The sequence below is a fragment of the Pezoporus occidentalis genome, unplaced genomic scaffold (genome assembly GCF_034315485.1).
Source record: "Pezoporus occidentalis ecotype Australia unplaced genomic scaffold, CSIRO_AGI_Poc_V1 ctg11, whole genome shotgun sequence".
Taxonomy (NCBI): Eukaryota; Metazoa; Chordata; class Aves; order Psittaciformes; family Psittacidae; genus Pezoporus; species Pezoporus occidentalis.
The window spans coordinates 8,801,023-8,822,249 of NW_026912886.1; the positions used below are offsets into that span (position 1 = coordinate 8,801,023).

At 41.5% G+C, this 21,227-nt stretch overlaps 1 long non-coding RNA gene across 3 annotated transcripts in view; it reads left to right on the forward strand.

Annotated features, from left to right (window-relative positions):
• LOC134167104 (uncharacterized) overlaps positions 1 to 21,227 on the forward strand; it is an 80,860-nt gene that overhangs the window by 8,669 nt on the left and 50,964 nt on the right. For all 3 annotated transcript variants that reach the window (XR_009966074.1, XR_009966075.1, XR_009966077.1), the window contains exon 3: positions 20,454 to 20,583. This is a non-coding gene — a long non-coding RNA (uncharacterized LOC134167104). The remainder of the gene's footprint in view (positions 1 to 20,453; positions 20,584 to 21,227) is intronic.

Sequence of the window (21,227 nt, forward strand, 5' to 3'; positions counted from 1 at the left end):
ATATATGCATCTGAGGAGTGTGGACTGGTTGTGGCTACGTGTGGAGAGTCCCAAATTGCACTTGCAGCTATAGTTGTGGGGTAGTCATTTGTTGGGGTTTGTTGGGGTTTTTTACATAACTGTATGCAAGTTATAATTCTGAAAAGGTACCTCCAGAGGTTTCAATACAAGTTAGAGGAGAATGAGCTCACCTGAAACGGTACGTTACTATCTGAGTTTGTGTTAAAGCTGGTTGCACTCCCTGGAGCCAACTGTTAAAATCTCTGCTGATTTCCAAATGGGCGTTAAAGGCTTCCTGCAGCCAGCTCTGTCTCCCCTCTGAGCTTCCTCCCAGGGACCTCTTGCTCTAGAAGGGGCTTCTCCTTCTCTTCATCTGCTTCCTCCACCTTACACATTCATGTCATCCTTGTCTTCACCTTGTGAGTTTCAGCTGCATTTGCCCCACTAGTAATTAATCTGGCAGTGTACACATGGTAATAAGTCAACTGAATATCCCACATAAATCCAATGCAAATGGAAAGAGATGGTCACACAAATGTTTGTGGAGAGGGACCAGGTGGGAAGAGACTGGCATACTTCTTATCAGGCCAGAGTGTTAGGCTTCATTAGTGTCATTGGCTTTCACCTGAATGATGCCTTTCCAGGTCCTGGTCCATGAAGGGTACTTGTCTGATTGCAGCTGGTCAGTCAGTTTGACTGGCATCAGTACCAGGCATTCTTAAGATGGGTGAGGATGGCTAAGGAAGTCTCCTATTGTTTGCTAAGAGAGGAGTCATTACCAGCCTGCGTTATAGTCATAGATACCTCCAGAATATCAGTGGCTGGGAAGAGCTGGGGGACTCTTGAACTTATGGATTTACTAACCTTTAGGGTGTAGCATTGATTAGAGGCTGTCTCATAATTTTAAAGTAGCTTGTGCTAGAGCTGATTTTTTTTTTCTTTCCCCCTCCCTTCCAACCAGCAATGCTTTCTGCTAGTACAGCTACAGCAGTGGCTGTAAACAGGTCCCAGGCTGGCTCATGTCTTGCCATCATTTAGTTTTTACCTTAACACAGGCTGTTTTTTCAGTTCTGACTAGCAGAAGCTGTGGAAAAAAAAACGATTAATGATGTGTTTCTCATGGTATCAGTTTAACTTACTGTGATATAATTTCGCTCTAACTAAATGGGTTGCTGAAAGATATATGAGAACAGGTGAACATTTTCTGCCTGAACAGCTATACTGGGGACTATACATTTTGCATAGGTCTGCTGTGTCTGCAGCTAGAATAGCTGAACAGGAGTGTTGTTGGCACTATAGTAACCTGGTAGTGTAAGGGAACTCCCCTTGAGCCCAGTATTTCTTTGGCTGGATGTGAACAAAACTTTTGCTCTGGACACCCACAGGGAGAGAAGGAAAGGACTTTTCCTTGTCATGACTGTGAGCTGATGCTTGTCCTCTTCCGTGGCACTTCAGGGTGCCCGGGTTCCAGTTTCTGATCCTCTGAATTGTGCCTCAGCTGAGGTGCCCAGAGCTGAGGGAATGGACATACCCCATACCCCACAGAAACACTGGGCCCATTGTGTCATTCTTCATTCTCTCAAAAATGGAAAGTCATTAAAAGTAATGATAGATAAGCGGTTGTTTTATCAGGGACTGTCTTGATGTGGGCTCAGTTGTAAAGTAGCAAAGCAGTAGAGAGGCTAATTCCCTTTGAGAAATGGGCCCACTTAAATTTGGACATCAGAAAAGAGTAATACATGTTTTTGTTCCTGTAAGGAAACATTGTTGCTAAAAAAAAAATAAAGCATTAGTTTTCATCAGTTCTCCCCAATTTAAATATTTGTATCAGGAGAGGTAGGTCGCCTTTCTGCATAGAAGGTGATTAGAACAAACAGAGAAGCTAGAAATATTGGTACAGGATTTTACCCCTTCCAAGTATGAACCTGATGCCATTTTTCCCTGTGGTTTCTCCCTTTACTGCTGTGTTAGTTGGGATGTGAAGGGGAGCATGAGCCACTGCGATCACCTACTGCTTCATGATAGACTGGTAAGGTCCATGGGGAAAGCTGCTGCTCTAGAATTACTCCTAAGGTGCTTCCCACATTGTTCATGCTTCATTACTGACAGGAATAACTGGGCAGGTGCCTTCCTGATCTTCTGTTGCTGCAGCTTTGCTCAACTGTTGCATATGTGGTTTTGTTAAAAAGTATTTAACACAAGGTTTGGGTTTTTGTTTCCCGCCCCAGAAAGAGAAGCAGTGACTGCAAGAGAAATTTCTCCTTATGGTTCCTCCTGGGAAGGATTACCCAGGTGTCTGTTTGTCGCATGGCTGCTCTTGTTCAAATCTATAGAGGGAAAAGGGGCAATCGTGGCAAAGAAAGCAGCTGCTTGGAGGTGTCAGTCTTTTTTCTTAGTCTTTTTTCATCGCTAGTTGGGGATGACTTCTGGTGGTTGTTTTCTCTTGCATTCTTCTTCTTCATGTCACAAGTAAAAAATGCAGGGCAAAGAATTGGTAGAGCAGGTCTCAGCCATATGTTTTCATATTACAAGGTGGTATTGGCATCCAAATAGTCTTTTTCTCCCAGAATGTAGTGATTGTTGGTGACAATAACTGAGCTGTATAAATGAAAGCTCCTTCCACCCATCTGCTGAGTAGTACCTTGCTCCAGTGGAGCTATTCTGCCCATTTCTGGGAGTCTACTTGACATCAGTGAAGCTTTCAGCTGTACTGGATGAAAATGAATTCTGTAAGCACAATTTAGGCTTGGTTATTAATCTACAGATGAGCTTTTAAACAGATGTTTAAACCTTATTATCATCTGCCCTATTTGAAGTGAAAGGAAGCTGCCCAAGAGATCAGAATCCATTCAGCTGTGGTTTTGGTTTCTTTGTGAGAAATGTGACTTTTCCTTTCCCTCTCTGGAGGACACACATCCCTCCTCCTGTTGGAGTGGATCAGCACTGGCATCTGTGCAAACCTTCTTGCTTGAATTTTCCCATTGGGAGTTTTCTGACCTTGCTGCCCACACTGGCTCTCTAGACACCAACTTTCCTTCAGAATCCCTCAATTAACTGTGGATGGTGCTGGGAAAGAGCCTGACCCTGTTATGCCTTCTTTGAAGCAAACCTGGTTGTTGGAGGAGGGACTCTCCATATGGTTTAGCTTTCACCATTTCTTTCTGTTCTTCTCAGATAAGCTGATTGACCAGGGAATCCACTTGGTCATGGCACAATTTAAGCTGTACCTAATCACATGAGAAAAACAAAAGTGAAAAGCCAGTAAAAGTGTGGTTTCTGGGCGATGCACTTAGCTGGACTGTGGCAGATCTGTTTTCAGGTCCCAGATCTGCTACAACCATCATCTGTAATTTTATGCAGGTCACTTAACGCCTCCATGTCTCCGTTTCTAGTCAAACAGAGGGAGCAGTGCTTATGCTTTGTCCAATGGTTGTGCTTTCTGTTGCCCATCCTTTGGAGCAGGGCTTCTCTCTGTTTACAAGTTACCCAGCATGATGGTGATAAGATCTTTCTTGAGGTCTGTGCAGTCTCCAGTAGTAGTAACATAGACCATCACTTAACTGAAACAGAAATAAACATTCAACCAATATGCCTGTGAGCTTCTCTCTTCATTGGATTTTATTGCGATGTATTATTTGATTTACTTTATACGTCTAAGAATATTTATTTAGCTTATTTATGACATTATGATTTTCTTAGAAAGTCAGGAGATGATTCTGAGCAGTCAGATGGATAACGCCTTTATTCCTGCTTCTCTCATGTAATAATTCGTAGCCTCTACAAATACCTACTTCTGGCATGAATGTATTACAATTCTTGCATAGTCTTTCCTCTCTCAAATATGATGAAATACTCACCCCTAGCTGGCTAGATTTGGACCCTTGTTTGGGCTGTGACAGCCACATTGCTCCACTCTCAATGCCACTGCGATTGCCAGACTTTCAGCATGAGTAAGGCAATCTAGCTAACAGCAATAGTATGCACTTTATTTTTCCCTTTCAGAGGTTATATCTAATGACTGTGTGACTGGAACAATGAGACTAACCTCAGTTTTACAGTAACAAAGCAGCTATGAGTTTCCTGGGTAAAGTATATTTTGACTGACATACAAGTAGCTGTAGCTTTGCTGCACAATGGAGAAAATTACTTCATTTTAACAGCTTTCTGTGCCAAGAAAGAAATAAAACAGTTCTGAGAATGCTGAAGATTTTTTTTTTCTGTTTTAATTTTAAACCTAAAAGAAAATGCAGTTGCCATATAAGTCCAAGTCAATGGAATATATAAATCTTTAAAAAGGTTTCATAAAGTAATAATGACTTCAGTATATGTACCAAATGAGATTAAAGTGCTACATTTGGTTCTAATACAGAGTTTCACATTCAAAAAGACCATCAGTTTCCTGTTTAAAATCTACTTATATTGAACTGAATGGAGTTCAAACATAATGCCATTGTATTTCAGACATTTATCTTAATCTAAACCAGCTGAAAAACATTAACAGAGCAAGGAGATGTGAAGGTATAGGCATTTCTCCCTTCCTTCTCTGCTTTTTAAAATAATCAACTCAGATATAACATACTTCCGCTTACATTGTTCTGCCCCTCTTGTAAGAGACAAGGTGCACAGTGTCAGCCCCATTGAAATCAGAAGAATAATAGTCTTTTTGAAGGGGTGAAGGGTATGAGTGAAACTTGCTTCACCAAGTGTCTGTTTCTGAACAGCCGGGTTAAACCTATTTATTGGGGCACTTTTTACCTAAAGCAGCTACATGAAGCATTTGCAATACAGGCACATCAAGCTGAAACTCTGGCATGAACACTTGCCCACTTTTTGGCTTTGATCCCAGTCTCCTCTTCCTTTCTAGTGAAAATTCTCCCTCTGCCATGACTGTCTTTAAACATGTAGTATCGAATTGCACCATCATTCTTTTTACATGTCCTTCATATGAATTTCACCTTCTCTGTTGTAATTCCACAGAGGGATTGTTAATTCTGTGCCAGTCGAGCTTTTCAGAATTGTCCAAATTCTTGAAGCTCTGAATTATTGTCAATAAAAATCAAAGCTGATTTCTGTTTCTCTATTAGAGCGTTGCCTCTCAAGAGGAAATGGTGAAGAAAATGCATGATAAGGGCATGGGAGCTCAGTTTTAGTGTAAATACTTGAAATATGCTAATTGGGGCTGGGGCATTCTTGTGCTAGGTGCTGTACAAACACAGAGAACAGGTAAGTCCTGCCTCTGAAGGTCAGTAACATAAGTAAGCTTAACAATAATTTTCTAGTGAGTTTTCACACTAGAATAAATTACCTCAAAACCCCTTCAGCATGATAAAGGAATCTTCTAGTTTGATGTCCCGCTTATGTGTGAACACCTTTTCCTCAAAGACACCAGATATCCCACCAATCAACGTATCTGTCTAGTGGAATAATGTGAGAATGTAGTTTTTATTATCAGGATCTTCCCAGGGAACCTAGGGTACTTTGTAGTGCTATATTCTTTGCAGTTCTCAGAATCATGTGCATTAAAGGTTGCTTAACAGCTGGTGAGTCACACAGCTTGTTCTTTGACTGCGAATGCTCCATTAGGACACATTCGCTAGAGGTATTTTAACCTTTGGAAAAATCAATAGAAGTGACTTAGGCATTCTAGGTTTTAAGAAAAAAAAACACAGCAGAAAGCCCTAAATAAGGACAAACTGCCTGCATGGTGTTTAATAAATTAATCTCTGCTCTAGTGGGTGTGTCTTAGGGCTGTAGCATTTGCTAGAGAGCAGCACAGTTCTAGTCTAAAAAGTCCCTGTCCCTTGGCACCAAGCAAAGCTTTGTCTGGAGGAAGTAAAATGTCTTCTGAGTTTAAAAAAATCTCCAGTTCACTTTGTTCAACATTGCATGAGGGGACAGGAATGACCCTTGGAAGAAAACTACTCCCTCATTTCACTGGGGAGTCGGTCCTTTCCTTAAACCATGAACTGTATTTACTGTAGATCATTGCAAAAATATGGCTTATATGTATCAAGGCACAGTGCTTGACTGAGTAGCCGGAATGAGAGAGGAATTCCACAGGCAGTATGTATTCCCTCTGTACCTGATGTTAAATGAGTTGAACTAGCCCTGTTTTAGCCAGACCTCTCAAGGAAATTAAGTATACGCTCCTACCCTGCTGGTCAGTGCCAGTGCTTCTCCTCTGTGATATAACTTGGTGGAGAAAGCATGATTTGAATCAAATTTGACTGTTAGATGAAGGACTGAAGGATATTGCAGTCCCCCAGATTTCATAAGAAGAGGCAGTCCAGCAGAGGGAAAACAAATCAGTGCTGCCTTTAGGGAAAATACTGCAGAATTAGCTCAGTTGCATTATTAGACACCAGAGAATCCAGCCCTTTGCCATGCACACACAAGACATAACTGAAGAAAACCAGATTTCCAAATGTCTGCCTGTGGAATGATTCCTTTGCATAAAAAAAACCCAGAGTGGTTTTATTTTTCTCTTATGGTGTAACTTCAGTGATTTCATTTCTCATTAACTCTCCTTGGGATAAATAGCTAGCTGTATCATGTATCATAATTCCTGGATTTCCTCTGCTTTGGTCTCTTTGGCATCAGTTTTATCCTGAGGACAAGGTGGAGTGGTCTTGCAATGCCTCCCATCCTCTGAGCCAGCCGGGCTGCAATGTGGCTGCAGCTCTTCCCTTCCTATGTGGCTGGGGACAGGTTGGTGGCAGGGCTGGCCGGGAGCAGTTTTGGGTCACCACGTGGTGCTGTGGTCAGTGTGTAACCTGGTGGTGAAACCCTGGCCAGACCGAGGTGTGTTCAGGATCCTGCTGCAGTCAGATGGCGAGCAGTGGCCAGGGTGTTGCGGTGACATCCTGCCCCTTGTAAGGACACAGTCCAAAGCTGTCAGGCAGCCTCAGTGTCCCAGTATCAGGAACAGCACAGGGTTGCTGTCTCTCTGCTAGGAGTGGAGCCTGGATCTCATGAGAGAGAAGCCATTTCACTGTGCCAGAGAACAGGCTGTGCGACCTCCCTAATGATGGTGCGTACTGATTGAGACATGCTGCTAAAATTTGTTAGGATTGCTGTGAAGCAGAGCACAGGGAGAGAAACGCTATTTAATACGAGGAGAATTTTCTGGTACTTAATGCCACCAGGATGTCAGAAGAGTTAATGGCAGATGTGGTTGTGAAAATGTTCTGTATTTTTAGACAACCTTTAATTAAGACACTTTGTATGTAGCAGCGACCAAATAATATGCTGCCACTTGAAAGCTGTCAGAAGGGAAAAAGTGTACAAAGCTTCTAGATGCAGCCCTCTTTATTTTTATCTGAAAGTGAATTAGAAAACCTTTCCAGTAACAATAACTGTCCTTTCACATGAGGTGATTTATTTAATGCACACTGTAAATACTTTGGGCATCTATATGGATTTATACTTAACCCCTTTCACTTCATGTTGTTTAATCTAACCTCATATTAAAAAGATTACATCTGAAAGCTGAATGGGTTTTGTGATCCAAGCCTTTTCTTCTGAGACTAATGTTTTATATAATTATTTTGATACAGCAGATTTTTATTTTTTTTTAATCCTTTCATAAACCTTTGTAAGGGGTGAATACACCTTTCAGGGTTTTCACTTGGGTTAAATTACGAAAAAACAAACGTATTGAGTACAATTCTATTTTGAACTTGAAGATACCTTTATTAACAGATTGTTTATTTGCCTATAGGGTTAGACAGATGCTAACATGATGGAGGGTTCTCTAATAGAGCACTAATTCTTACTTTGATGTAGCAGAGATATAACGTTTATCACATAAACTCAGGCTTGGATGGAAAGCAGTGAGGTTCAGTAAGTCAAGATACAAAAAAATCTGAAAGAACTGTATGAGCATCATGTTGACATTCCTAGAATTTTGATACCCATCACTATTGGGATAAACACACAGTAAATAGCAATTAGATTATTAGTTAGCCAATATATTATGCTCATTTACAGAATTAAAATGGTTAATGTATTTAAACCATTTGCAGCCCAGATTCACAAGCTGCCATCTGAGGGAAGCAGCAGGCTAATTGAGCACTGCCCCGTGCCTCGTTGTGCACCTAGCAGTATGCTAGCGGTATGAACAGTACCCGTACAGGATACCCGTGGAAGATACAGTCTTTAAGAACTGCAACAGCAATAAGTGTTCTGTGTGTGGATATTCATTTACAGGCTCACTTCATCTCATGTCAAATAACAAAATCTCTATAAGGCATAATCAGGCCCAAACCAGCCCAGAACAATTTTGCCTTCTGCAGGGCTGCTTATATTCAGCTGAAAGTACGCACGTGTGGAAATGATGGCAGATGTGCTTATTTTCTGGTTTCCCAATTCAGTTTCAGCGTGTCTCCTTCATTCTCCATGTTTTGTTAATTTTGTTGTTGGTATTTGCTTTGATATGCTAATGTGGAAGGAGAACTTGCCAGCAGTTGCACAGGGGGAGACAATCTCTAAGCCTCAAGGCTGATCAGGATGTTCGTATAAGTCCACATCACTACATCACAGCTACCGAATGCCATCCTGCTTTCTGCTGTGTACCGCTCACCAGCTCATTGATACCTTTTGTAACAACCTGCTGCTTACTGAAATAATTTAAAGAATCTGTATAATGCTATTAATATGTATTCTATGGCAACACGAGTAAGAACCGCTAACAATATCCGTAGTTTGTGGTAATGCTCAGAGAAATTTATCTTGGGTTTTCAGGTTCTAGCTCTTCTAAGCTCAGCTGCCAAAGCTTACTAAAATGCTCCCCATGTGTGGTAAGGATGGTAAGAAAAAAGGTGTCTGCATGTTTTCAAAACCAGAGGGGAGGCAGTACGTGCAAGTCAACTGGTCCTTGTGCGTAGGGGTATGGATTGATCTAGTAGTGTCCTGCATGTGAAGAACATGCAAAACAGCAGCAGAAGAACATGTCCTATTGCTAAAAGCACCAAATTAGTATTTATTTCCTTTTAATTCAAAAGCTCCCTGTAGTTCAGTAAGCTCTTCATACTATTCAAACCCTTATTACTTTGGCAGGCAGAGGACAAGTCACCTGGCTACCCTGTTTCCACAGGTGCTTTCTAACGCATCACAACTTTGTGGTGGATTGGAAACCAGAAGAGGCAGGAAAAAGAGGATCCGTTTCTCACGTTCTTTTTCTGAGTATCTCTTCTAATGCCCCTGGGAATGGTGCTACATATCTCAAATATCAGCATCTGAGCTAAATCTGATGTCTTTTCTTGCACTGAATAGCACTCTATTCTGCTAGAATACCTATAAAAATGCTTGAATGCTGTTAGTCACAAAAATGCTGCCTCCCAAAATAGTACTTTATGCAGTGATATACTAGAGCCAGAAATCAATGGAATTAATAGTAGTGCAGGTGATAATGATTGTTACCAGGGGCATGAGAATTTGCCCTTGAAAGGCTTTCTGAGCACCCTGTGTTGGCAGTCAACAGCATTCAAGTAAATATTATTTCAGAAAGACAGATTTTGCCCTGAAGGTAGTGTCTTCTTTTGGACTGGCTCATACAGTAAAAGTCCATGGTCACAGCTGTAGATACACAAGCCCTCCTTGAGGGCTGATACTTCAACCCTATACAAAAAGAATCAATTTATAAGTATAATACTTTTATTTCAGTGGCAAAATATCAAACTTGTTCTGTATGCCCGGGCTCAAAGACACACTGGTTCCCCATGCCACCCTGGCTGGATTGAAACCTGGCCTGTAGGAATGACTGATGTATGGAAAGGGGAGGAAAAATGTAGATACATCAAAAACTGGAACAAAGAGACACTGTCCCTGCCAGGTTTGGTAAAAATAATAGAGCTGTCACTGTCCTGGGCTGCTAATCCATTGTGATGGATTGAGATACTTCATTAGTTGTCTGTGGAGGTGAATAGCAGAGCCCAGCACCTGATCTGTTACTTTGGTGTAATCAAGGGGTGTGCCTGTGCTTCAGTGATTGCCTCAGACACATATTCATGAGCCTTAATTGAGATATTTTGACAATGAGTTCACTGCAGCTGTAAAACCCACACAAGAAGCTGGTTAAAAACTTTGGTGATTAGCTTGTGTTAAGTTGTTACCATCAGTTTCAGAGCTGGTTTAAAACTAGCTTTGATAGCATCTATGGGAGTTGTGGTGTGTCTAGTTTTATTCCTAGTCATGCATGGATCTACATAGCATTATAAAGGCAGGTATTTTTCCTATTGTCACCTGAGCTGTGAGAGCAGAGCTAAAGGAAAGAGGAGTTAGTGGGTCACATGTTGAATTTTGGCTTCTCTAGCCAGCAGACAGTCAAATAGCTTCTTAGAAGGTAGCAGCTGCTTCAACAGACTCAATTATCTAGTTAAAAATGACTTGCAAGCTAACAGCCAAGTTTAGCCTGGTGGTACTGAATAAAAAAGGTATTTATGCTATTTTCCAGTATTCGTTCAATATCACAGAGTGCTCAGGCTTGACTCTTTAATTGCTTTTCTATGCAGCTGAATATCGAGGGGCTGTGGGGCAGGTGAAGGTGATCAGTCAAAGCCCCATGGCTTGGTGTGCCTCACCTGTAAGGCTGCTAACAAGCCAATAAAGGGAGTAGATCCGCCCCAGTGCTTGCTGGGTGTAGGGTGGTGGGTTTTAACTTTTTCTTTCCTTCCCTACTTTACCCCTTTTCTTCTTCCTTTCTCTCTGGGACGTATGGTTCAGCTGGGTGATTTGGCGTGATCTTTATGCCTTTATCCAGACTGCAGTGTACCTCTGAAGGTATGCTTTTTAGCTGCTCTTTATTCTCCAGGATTTTATTCCTCAAAGGGATGCTGTAGTGATTCTTTTGGCAGGATGTTGCTATTGTAGTAGCAGAGGGCTGCGTGTCCTCACCAAGAAATGTCAACCCTTTGCCATGAGGCAGTACGTCTGCATCTTCAGTGCTCCTGATGTGTGCTATCATGACTTAATGAAGAGATTTTGACAGGTGACAGCACTTCAGAGGGTAAGTTAAAAGCAATATGCATTTGCTTCACTAAACTGGAAACATACTTTTACTTCCAGAGCCTGCTAACAAAGAATTGCAATGACTAATCTTCATTTAGAGGTTTCAGTCTTACACTGCACATAGCTTGTCGTTTGAAATACGCCCAGAGAGACTGACTGTGTGCTCAGTAAACCCCTACATGGTGCCAGCCTGGTGCTCAGAGATACAGTGTGGTGTGTCTCTCAACAGCAGAGTCCTTGCTCTGACTATCAGACGGACTTGAAAAGTGGGTATCTGATTGTGCTTCAGGGTACAAGTGTGGTGTATGTTTTACTGAGTCAGTGTGCTGGGTTGCTTTTTGTGAGAAGCTGCTGGGATGGGTTTAGGACTGGTCCTTGCTGAGCACAGCTTTGGTCTCTGGCAGCTCTTGTACTGCTGAGCCAGGGTAAAGACTGGGACTTTGGTTGGTAGGTACTGGCAATCTGTTGAGTATTCCCAATGTCAGTGGTTTTTATTCCACATTAAGCTTTTGAAATTCCCTCTTAATAAATATGTCTTGCTGGATTCCCTCCCACAGCCTCTTCCAGTAAAGCTGAGATGCCTGGGAAACTAGTGCAGTCAGTCTCTTCCCCATATGGATAGGAACAGACCTTATTTCCATGTGGAAATAAGCAGACCTTCACTGAGTCAAACAGAAGGCATCTTTCAGCTCTCCGGGGAAGCAGGTATTAGGAGACACATCCAGAGCTGCATATATCTTCACCACAGCAGGCTATTCTCTGGTTTTAGCAAACGTGTAGTTGCCCATCTATGCCTTCTCCCCAGGGGATGGTGGTGCATGCATGGTGGGTAAATAGAGACAAGCAGTGTAGCCTGTTCTTTGTCTTTGCCCTTGAATTGCTCTTTTGCCTGCATCTGGACAGCAGTGTTTTCTCTCACCCTGGCACTCCTTCAGCAATCTCTTTCTTCTGTTCAGGCTGCTTTTTTAAACTTTTGGCTCTCTGGTCTCCTCTTTGCCTACATGGGATGAGTAGTTAAGAATATTTCACACAATGTTGTATTGAACTTCTCACCTTGTTGCTTTCAGAAAGAGCTCCCCACCACCCTCTAAAGAAGTGTGGCTATCAAGCACTGCCATTCTCTTCTCATTGTACCCAAAGTAACTTTGTGTTGTGAGCTCCTTGAAGTAGGGGAATTTCTTGTCATTATTTACCTGTCTGCTGTGAGCTGATGTTTACACAGGCATGTTGTATCAATACTTACTCCTGGCCTGAGTTGCAAAATGAGACATGCTATACTTGACACAGGAACACATGCTCTTCCATTAGCATTCATTATTTGTGGTCACAGTCAGACAGATAAAGATTGACACTGATAACTGCCTGAGGAGGGGAACTGTGCACCAGCCTGTGCTTTGCTTGCTGCTTTGATAATGCAGAGATGAGAAGGGAACAGCCACGCTGTCGAGTGGTGGCTCCCTCCTTGCGTTGGCTGGCAGGTGTTTGGCTGTCATCTTCCATTTACCTCTTTGGAAAGGCAACACTGGAAAGGAATTTCCATTAACAATTCGTGTGTATTTAATTAAATCACACCTAGCTGGTAGCCAATAGCAGGATCATCGAGACTACCTCTCCAACCAAATGAAACCAGCTTTACTGGTGCATTTTCCTTTCTAGTACCTCTTCCTCATTTGGTATGTATTTATTTAAAAAAAAAAAAAAATAATAGTTTGTTTATTTTTAAACTTCTCAATTTTTTTGGCAGTGCCTAAGTATTCCACACATGGACCAGCATTCCACAATGCCGTACAGACAGGCTGTAAAGCAGCTCAGAGGGACTTACAAGATTAAAATGATATCTGTTACATCTTTCCTACCGTGAGCTGAGAGCTTTCTGTGGCTGAGGCTTCTCTTTTCTATTCATTTATAGGGTGCTGGCTACAGCGGGTGTCTCAAGCTCATGTTTTACAGGAGATACTGGATATACATCACAGCACTGTGTTGTTTCATGGGTCTCTTGGTATATGAATTGCTGATCAAGACATTTTTAATTGTTTGAAAGAGCTCTTAGTGCTGCAGTATCTATTTATGTGACCTTTTTGCTGGAGGCAAAATATCTATTATGTGCTTCTAAAAAAGTAACAACTGCACAGCAAGGATTTTTAAAGAAATTGAATTTTCCAGCTGCAAAATTGTCCTTTAAGGATAGTCAGGAAATGGGCGTCTAATCAGACTGCTTTGGAAATGCCAGCATTATATGGCTTATAACCACCAAATGGGCTCTGTAGAAACCATACGTACAGAATAGGCAGGCTGTGACTTATGAACCCAGGAATCCAAGGAGCACGTCTGTAATGGGATTGTTTCTGGGAGGTCTTTGTCATCTTTGAGAGGTGACCGTTGATGTAAGTAATTAGAAGTAATTAGAAATTTTGTGTTGCTCGGGGATGCTTAGTGAAAACGGGTTATTAAACAGGTTTTACTGGAAACTATTTATGAATAATTATCTGCAGAATAATCAGAAACATTAAAATAAAAAGAATAGATATGTCATTAAAAAAAAAAAGAGAGAGATGGGATCAAAAGGGATCTGGAATTAGCATTCCTCATTATTTTAATGCCAGAACATGCTTCTGTACTATTAATAGAAGTTAAAGCTGCTGCAGATTTTTCTGACTGCATTTCTACAGCTTGAAGAATCATAATCATCCTCAGGCTGAATGTCCCTTTCTTAACAATAGCACCTGTTTTACCTTCCTTAGTTTGTCTCCCAGAACAAAAAAGGTCCTGTAAGGTCATCTTCAGTACTTTCCAGAACCAGGATATTTTTCTTTTGTTTACTCATCACAGACCAGGCAGAGAAGCTCTGAAATCTTTTGAAAATTGTATAGTCAGATTTCTCCCCCCCCCCCAAGCATTTTACAGTACAGCATTTTATTTCTTGCCTTTTTTAATAGTATTTCCTTCCAAATACTTTTTTTCTCCCTATGTAACATGTCATCAAACTGCAGAGCATTTCAGCCTGGACTTTCCCCAAGCATTATGGGCTGTTCACAGCCAGCCCTATGAAGTCAGCTATTATTCCTCATAGCAGGGTTTAAAAATAATTGCCCAGCTCCATTAAAAAAAAAAAAAAAAAAAAAAAAAAGGCAGTTAGATAATCATTTATAAGGTATATTTATCTATTACAGGGCTCGGGAATCATAAAGACCTATTTGCATGTCAGGCCAAAATTGTGACTGATTTCTGTGTGCATGGAGGAGCCAGCAATGCACCCATGGGTGCCCCCCTAGGGATGCTCAAGTGGAAGCACCGATGGGTGCACAACCCCACCCCTGCTCCAGGCAGCTGGCACAGGTGAACCCTGGTTTGGGATGTGTCAAGCTCTGGGGGCTTGGGCTGGTGCCCATGCTGAGATGTCAGCTGAAGTGGTGGTGGTGGATGTGGGTGTAGTCGTGCACCGACATGTCTGAGATATAATAACTTGTAGAGTGGTTTTGGGAAGCGGCCTTCTCAGAGGTGCACTCCTGAAAACCTTGTAAAAGGATGATGGAAAGGTTAAGGAAACCAACCCTCATTTTTGTGAATGCCATTAGGAGATTTTGGGTTACAATTTAACAGCTCTATTTTAGTTAAAGAATATGATTGCAGTTTGGATCTGAGATAAAGTCCACTGATGAAAAGGCTGCTGTGGCTTATAGTGAGTTCTCGTGGTTGTTATTTAAGATGGCTTCCTTTTTTCCTCTCATTTTATTAATTAATTAATTCTTTTTATTAATTTTATTAATTAATTTTATTAATTAATTCTTTTGGTTTTCTTTTTAATTGCTAAGACAAAGTTGACGGGTTGAGTGGCACTAAATGATTCAGTTGATATTTGAAAACTGTGTTTTCATGGGAAGGTGATGGATATTATCATTTCCTAGTGTACTGAATTAATCCTAGAAAACTAACAAAAAAATAATGTAACAGGAGGATGTAACCGGGCAGCCACAGTTGAGAATAGGTTATTTTACTTGCCTTGTGATTCTGTTGTAGACATATGGGGTCAGGTAATAAAACCAGAACACACTCCTACTTAAATGAATGGAGCCATTCATTTCAAGGACAGCTTCAGGGTTATTTAGTCTAGCAATGTAACTAACTGAATTCCCCAAAGAGAGATGAATCAGTCAAGGAAAAATGTTCAGAATAAGGATTCCAGGTTATGTGCTTTAGTGTTGGTTTGGGTTTTTCAGTTTTGCTTTTCCTTTCTCTTTAAGTGTTGAGGTTAATTACTCTGCTGGGGGTGGGAGGTGATGGAGAGGGGAAAGCTGGGTTTGGTGAAGAGGATCTTTGTGAATGCTTCCTCCAGGCTGTAGAAGCAGCTGAATTACTAGAGCCCTGCAATCCTGAAATCCAGGCTGCCTTTTTTTATGTGCTTGGAACAGTCCAATGAGAAACCACTCAGAGACCAAAGTTCTTGTGATCTAAACAATGAAACAATATTATTGTGCTTTAATATAATAATATTTTAGGATAACAATAATGAGCTCGTTTCTCCTCTAGAGGCAGGTCGTAAAGATAAGCACTTGTGGAGCACTTCACTCCTTCCAAGTGCTGCTCTGTTAACAATAGCATCTGTGATGCTGAAAGAAGATACAGAGAGCTCTTAACTTCTGTTTATTTCTGCAGTAGGCTGATCTTGACTGTGGGAAGACTTCTATGAAAGACTAGAAGAGGCTTCATATGAGCCTTTTCCCCACTCGAGATAATGGTTTCTTTCTTAACAGGTTTTCAAAGGAGGGGAGAAGGAACATATTCTATGGTCAAAATAGAGTGTTCTGGGGAAAATAAAGGTGTTTCAGATGAACACATCTTATGGATATGACTCTCCTGCTGGAAATTCAGTAGCAATACATAAACAGGACATTATCCATTGCAAATCCAAAATGCAAGTAGTGCATCATCCTGTAGGACCTTAACTTTGCACTCTTTAGTGATCATGAGGAGTTGTGGATAGTGTTTTGTATTCTTGTCTCTGAGTCACTTGGTCTGTCCTCCTCAACAGCAGAGAGCAGAGGGAGTTGGCAGGTTTTTTTGGATCATCCAGAATGTAAATCAGGGAGAAGGCATCACTGTTCTTTTCCTGGAGTAAAGGAAAAGATCATCTTGTGCAGCAGAAGCAGAGAACAGGAGCTAGCAGATGGGCTCTCGCCTGCCATTAGATATCACTGCTACTTCACAAGACAAGAAAGACACTTGGAGGCTCATCAGTATTTCCACACCACCCACCCACTCCTCATCATAAACCCTGAGTGCTCCCAGCTCTGGTTATCTTAAGTGCTCAGTTTGTCCTCAGTGAAAAGGTAGAAAGGGATCCTTCCCAAAGGAAGAGGATTGTGTAGGACATCAACCCTATCTAATGTGTCACAGATCTGTTTCAAGTAATTAGCGAAGGCTTTTCTCTCAGCTGATGCTGCTGTGTAACCTGCTGTTCCTTCCTTTGTAGCCCTTGAAGAGCTGTCTCAGTGCTTGTAGGCTGCAGGATCTAAGATGGACTTGTGGTATCTATAGCATTTCCCAGGAAGTTCAGCTTTGATCTTCAACTGCTTGGCTTTTCACATGAAGTCGAAAAGGCTGTTTTCTTTTCCCCTTTTGGGTATATTTCATTGTGTATATGATCCCTCTTTACTGACACCTCAAAGTAGCTGGATGTCTGGGGGAGTGTAAGTACAAAAATGAGTGAGAACATGGGGATATAGGTGCTTTCACTTCTGATTGTATTTCTGAGAGAGCTTTAAACATGCTCATTTTGCACCTACAGTCACCATAGCAGAGCAGTGATCCTTGCCCGAAACAACGTGGTAGGGGTGACACTACTGGAACAAGAATGGGAGAGAGATTGCAAGGGCAGGGAGCTCAGCTCCCAGCTCTGGTCCACGTCACTGATGTCTACATCCTTCCTAATAAATGTCCAATGTGTCTTTGAGGCCATCTCTCAGTGTTGGTGTCTTTCCAGCTTTCCCAGCAGCCTGTCCCTCGGTTTCCCTAGTCTTACCATCATGAAACTTTTTTTCTGTAATATCTAATGTTTTCCCTGCAGTATGAACCCGCTGCTCTTTGTTTTATCCTCTGCACGTGCGGTGAAAAGATTCTCCCCTTCCTCTTGGAAATGTAGAAATTGCATGTATTTATTCATATTTTGGTTTCTTTTCATTAACCTCCCTGTTTCTGGTTTTCATGCTGTCTATTCATCAGCCTTTTTTATGTCCCTCCCTTCATTTTCCTTTGTCTCTTGAAAAATAAAATCCTCTTTTCAACAAAGACTAAAACCAACTGGAGGAAAGAAAACCCTGAATGTAAGATGAGTTTTGCAAACCCTCACACTGCATCTCAGCCCTTTGTCTGTCTCCTCTGTTTAGACAGCAAGCTCTTCAGAGGAGGGGCTCTTTTCCTGTGTTTGTACAAGTGCTTAGCAGACTGAGGCCCTGATATAGCCGGGTTCCTTAGGGGCTATCGTAATGTACAATAATAATGAACCATATGTTGGTTTAGCCAGGAAAATACTAAAGCAACAGGCCAGTAGGCAGTTTTTTCCCTTAATGGACCAGGTATTGCTTAGACAATGCAGACCATTTCCCCTTCTATCCCCCTAATAATACACTTCACTTCTAGAGGAAGTAGTCCTAGGGATGATGACGTATTTTAAAGTTTGTGGTCCTTATTGTTAGTCTAATTATATTGTAGACATTTAGAAGTATGTTACTGAAGTGTTTTACAAAGCAGGCATTCGAGAATTACCTGTGCTTTAACTCTTGTGGGGCAGCAGTTGTGAGGTGGTGTTAGTGTGGGGCCAGCCCTGACTGCATGCATGGTCCAAGTGGTGAAGTGCATTGCCTTGGGCTCAGCGTCCTGCCAAGCTATTTGTTTTATTGGCTTTTTGATTGCCTTTGTTTTGGCTCACTGGCAGAGCAAGTTTGTGTCAGCCTGGAGAGTGCTTCTCAGGTGTTACCCTAATAGCTAAACAGTTATTGGCCCATTTCACATAGGGACCAGCCTTGAAGTTATCTGTTTGTTTGGTAGAGGGATCTGGTAGGTGTCAGCAGCTGTGGTAATTTTGAAGGTAGCTGGAAACTCCAAATCTTTATTTATTTACTTTATTTGTTTTAATTTCACTCTTACCACTTTTGTCTTATCATCGAAATATTTTGAGCAAAGTTTTAATTGTGTAAAAACACTTGGAAATGTTGACACCAAGATGAAGTACTTTGACTTTTTTTTTGAGAAGTAACTTTGAATTTTAATTTCATAAATGCTTTTCAAAATGTCCTGAATTAAAGCAAAAGGGATAAAAGGCCGTGTTTTAAAGATATTGAAAAGACACTAAGATGCCCCTGCTTTCAGCCAGAAGATTTGTGGGACCCTTGGAGGTTCTCACAAGGTCTGGGTGAGCCTGGCAAGGGGATGATCAATACTGGTGTGGTCACCATGGCTGCCCTGTCCTGGTCTGGTTCTGCTGGGTGACAGTATAGATCTGCTGGAGCTGTCTAAGGCTGCACCTCTCTGTTGTCAGAGCTCAGCTCAGCAGGAATCATTGGAACAGGGGGAGGGAAATGGAGGGCTTGCTGCTTGGTAAATCCTCCCACTTCCCTCCTCCCGGTGGAGACATTTGTGATAATCATGGAGAATGCTACCACTTCAGCCTGCAATAATAACCACCGAGCAGCTCTCGCACTAGTAATTGCTTTACTGCCCAGGGGAGGGAGAGGACTGTTTTCCTTTTATCATTGTCTTTGGCATTTGGTTCAGTTTTTCTTTCTTCTGTCAGTTAAATATTCCTACATATCATCATCTTCATTTCCCTCACCAAGTAACACATGGGGTTATTTTTAGGTGGTAGAAGGGACGTGCAAGGCACCATGAGTCCTGAGATGCTGGGGTTGATATTTATGGGTAAATTCAAACTGAGTATGACTGCATGGTCCTGTAAAGTGTATCTGCTGGAATCAAGAGAAATATTTTAGTGGATTTATTGTTGCCTTTAATATGTTTTTTTATATGTTCTTGTCAGAAACTGAATTAAAAAAAAGGTGCTGCAGTTCAGTGTTAGCCTGTAAAAACATAAAAATCTGGCAGAGAAAGACCTGTCATCATAACTTTCATCATGTTGCAAAGCCTTAACTTTGCCACATCTGCTCATTACATGAGACAGGCGAGAATTCGGAGCAGCTGAGGTCTGAGAAATTCTGTTGCAGAAGGTAACAACTGATTAAAAGGTCAGGAGATAGCTTCAGCAATTTTCCTATGGTCTTTGTGGTTCATGAATTTCATTAAGTGAGATACTGGTAGGCTGCATTGCTGCATGTGTTTCGATACAGATTAGGCTGGGGAATGAATTACAGTGAGGTGTAAAATAAGTGAAATGTAAGCTGTGCAGCAAATGTACTTTTAAAAATGGTTGGTGTGTTTTGTACAATAGAAGGGGAAAAAAACCCAAACTACCATGGCCATTTTGGGAGCACAGTGAGTGAGGTCAAGCATGGAGTTTTAAAGTTAATGGTGCTGTGGCGATTTATCTTAGCCAATGAACTTGCCTATGGGCTCTTACTCTGCAACTTAGTCGATAAATGTGATTGTAGTTATTATGTTTACGAGTAGCTATGGATTTTCAGTCTGAATGATCTTTGCTTTTGCTTTTACCATTATTCTCTTTCCATCTGAAATATAGTCTTTCTGTGAGAGCACTGTTTGGTTGCATCCTTTCTCTGCTGTAAGCTACCTCTGAAGGCAGTGCAGCTCCTGTGGGCTGTGGGGCAAGCAAAGGGCTGCCTCCCTCTCATCCTCTACCTGAGCAGCCTTTACTGTTACTGATGGCTTATAAATTCTCTGCAACAATTTTGAGATTGAAAGAATAATTTTAGTTTGGTGTGTAGATCCTTCTTTTTTTTTTTTTTTCTTGGGGGGGGGGGGATATTTTAAGCAAATGAGGAAAAAAGTAACTAACATAACCCAAGGAATCCAGAAACGGGAAGTTAAAAAAAATGTCTTGAACATTTACTATAGTATATACTATAGATAGTTACCATGGTAAAGATCAGAAAACAAGGTGCTACTTATATTTCCATCTTGTCAGATCATTTCAGAGGCTTCATACCTTGTGCATAGAGAAAAAGGCTTTCTCCAAGGCAGTTTGCTAGCTGTTTTTTAAGGTATTTGGCCTTTCTGGGTCACCTGGACAAGTAACTTCGCATCTGGATGATGTCAAGGCTATGTATAGTTCCCCTGTAGCTCTTGGGTTTTAAATGCCGGTGTACATAGTCCGGTGTTGCAGTTGCAATATTCTCTAATAGATAACATTTTAAAATGTGCAAAGATACATTTGGTATAAATATAGCTCACAGCATGAGGCACTGAATAAAACATTTCTCTTCACTCATCGGGGAGGATCATGCATAACTTACTCTTGGATCTGCTTCATCATTCAGGCGTTGGAGAGTCACCCCTAATTTGTGAAAACATATGGCTTATTCCACCCTTCCACACTGAGGATTCGTTCGAAGCATGCTTGCCTGCAGTCCTGTGCTCACCATCTGGATCAGCCTTCCGCAAGTCAAGGTAATCGGGAGTTGCGGTAAAGGGGAGCAGGAACGTGCATTCCTCCTCCTCTGCTAAGGTCAGAGGACATCTTTTCTAACTCCTGGCTTCATTACAGCCCCATGGACCGAATCTCAGAAAAAAGTGTCATGCACCTGGCAAATAGCCAGATACTGACCCCCCCCCCCCTCCATGTTTTAGCCAATAATTATAAACTATAGAATCATTTAACTTTTTTAGGCTACATCTTGATTAACTACCTAGCAACAGTGGGAGAAGTTGCTGATGATCCAGTAAGGAAATATTTTGTATGTCTCAGACCTGTTGTCCATTTTGAACCATAGATCATAACTTCCATCGACCCAGAGGTTTGGACTCCCGTTGTTCATGCTCACATTTGATGGAATAGGTAAATCATAGACTACACAAACTACAGTTTGTCAGGAGTCTTCCACAAGCCATGCATTACTAAAGCAGGAATGAAATATTTTTACCAGTTTGTCAATCTCAGTTGCTCAACAAGAGACAAATGGTTATCTACATGGAGCACCATTTGAATTCCTATTATTTACTGTGGTTGCTCAGTCAAGTCACTGACAAATTAGCAACCCTGTTTGTGTTCTGGTTCATTGTTTTGACTGTTGTGATTAAGCAATGACTTTTTA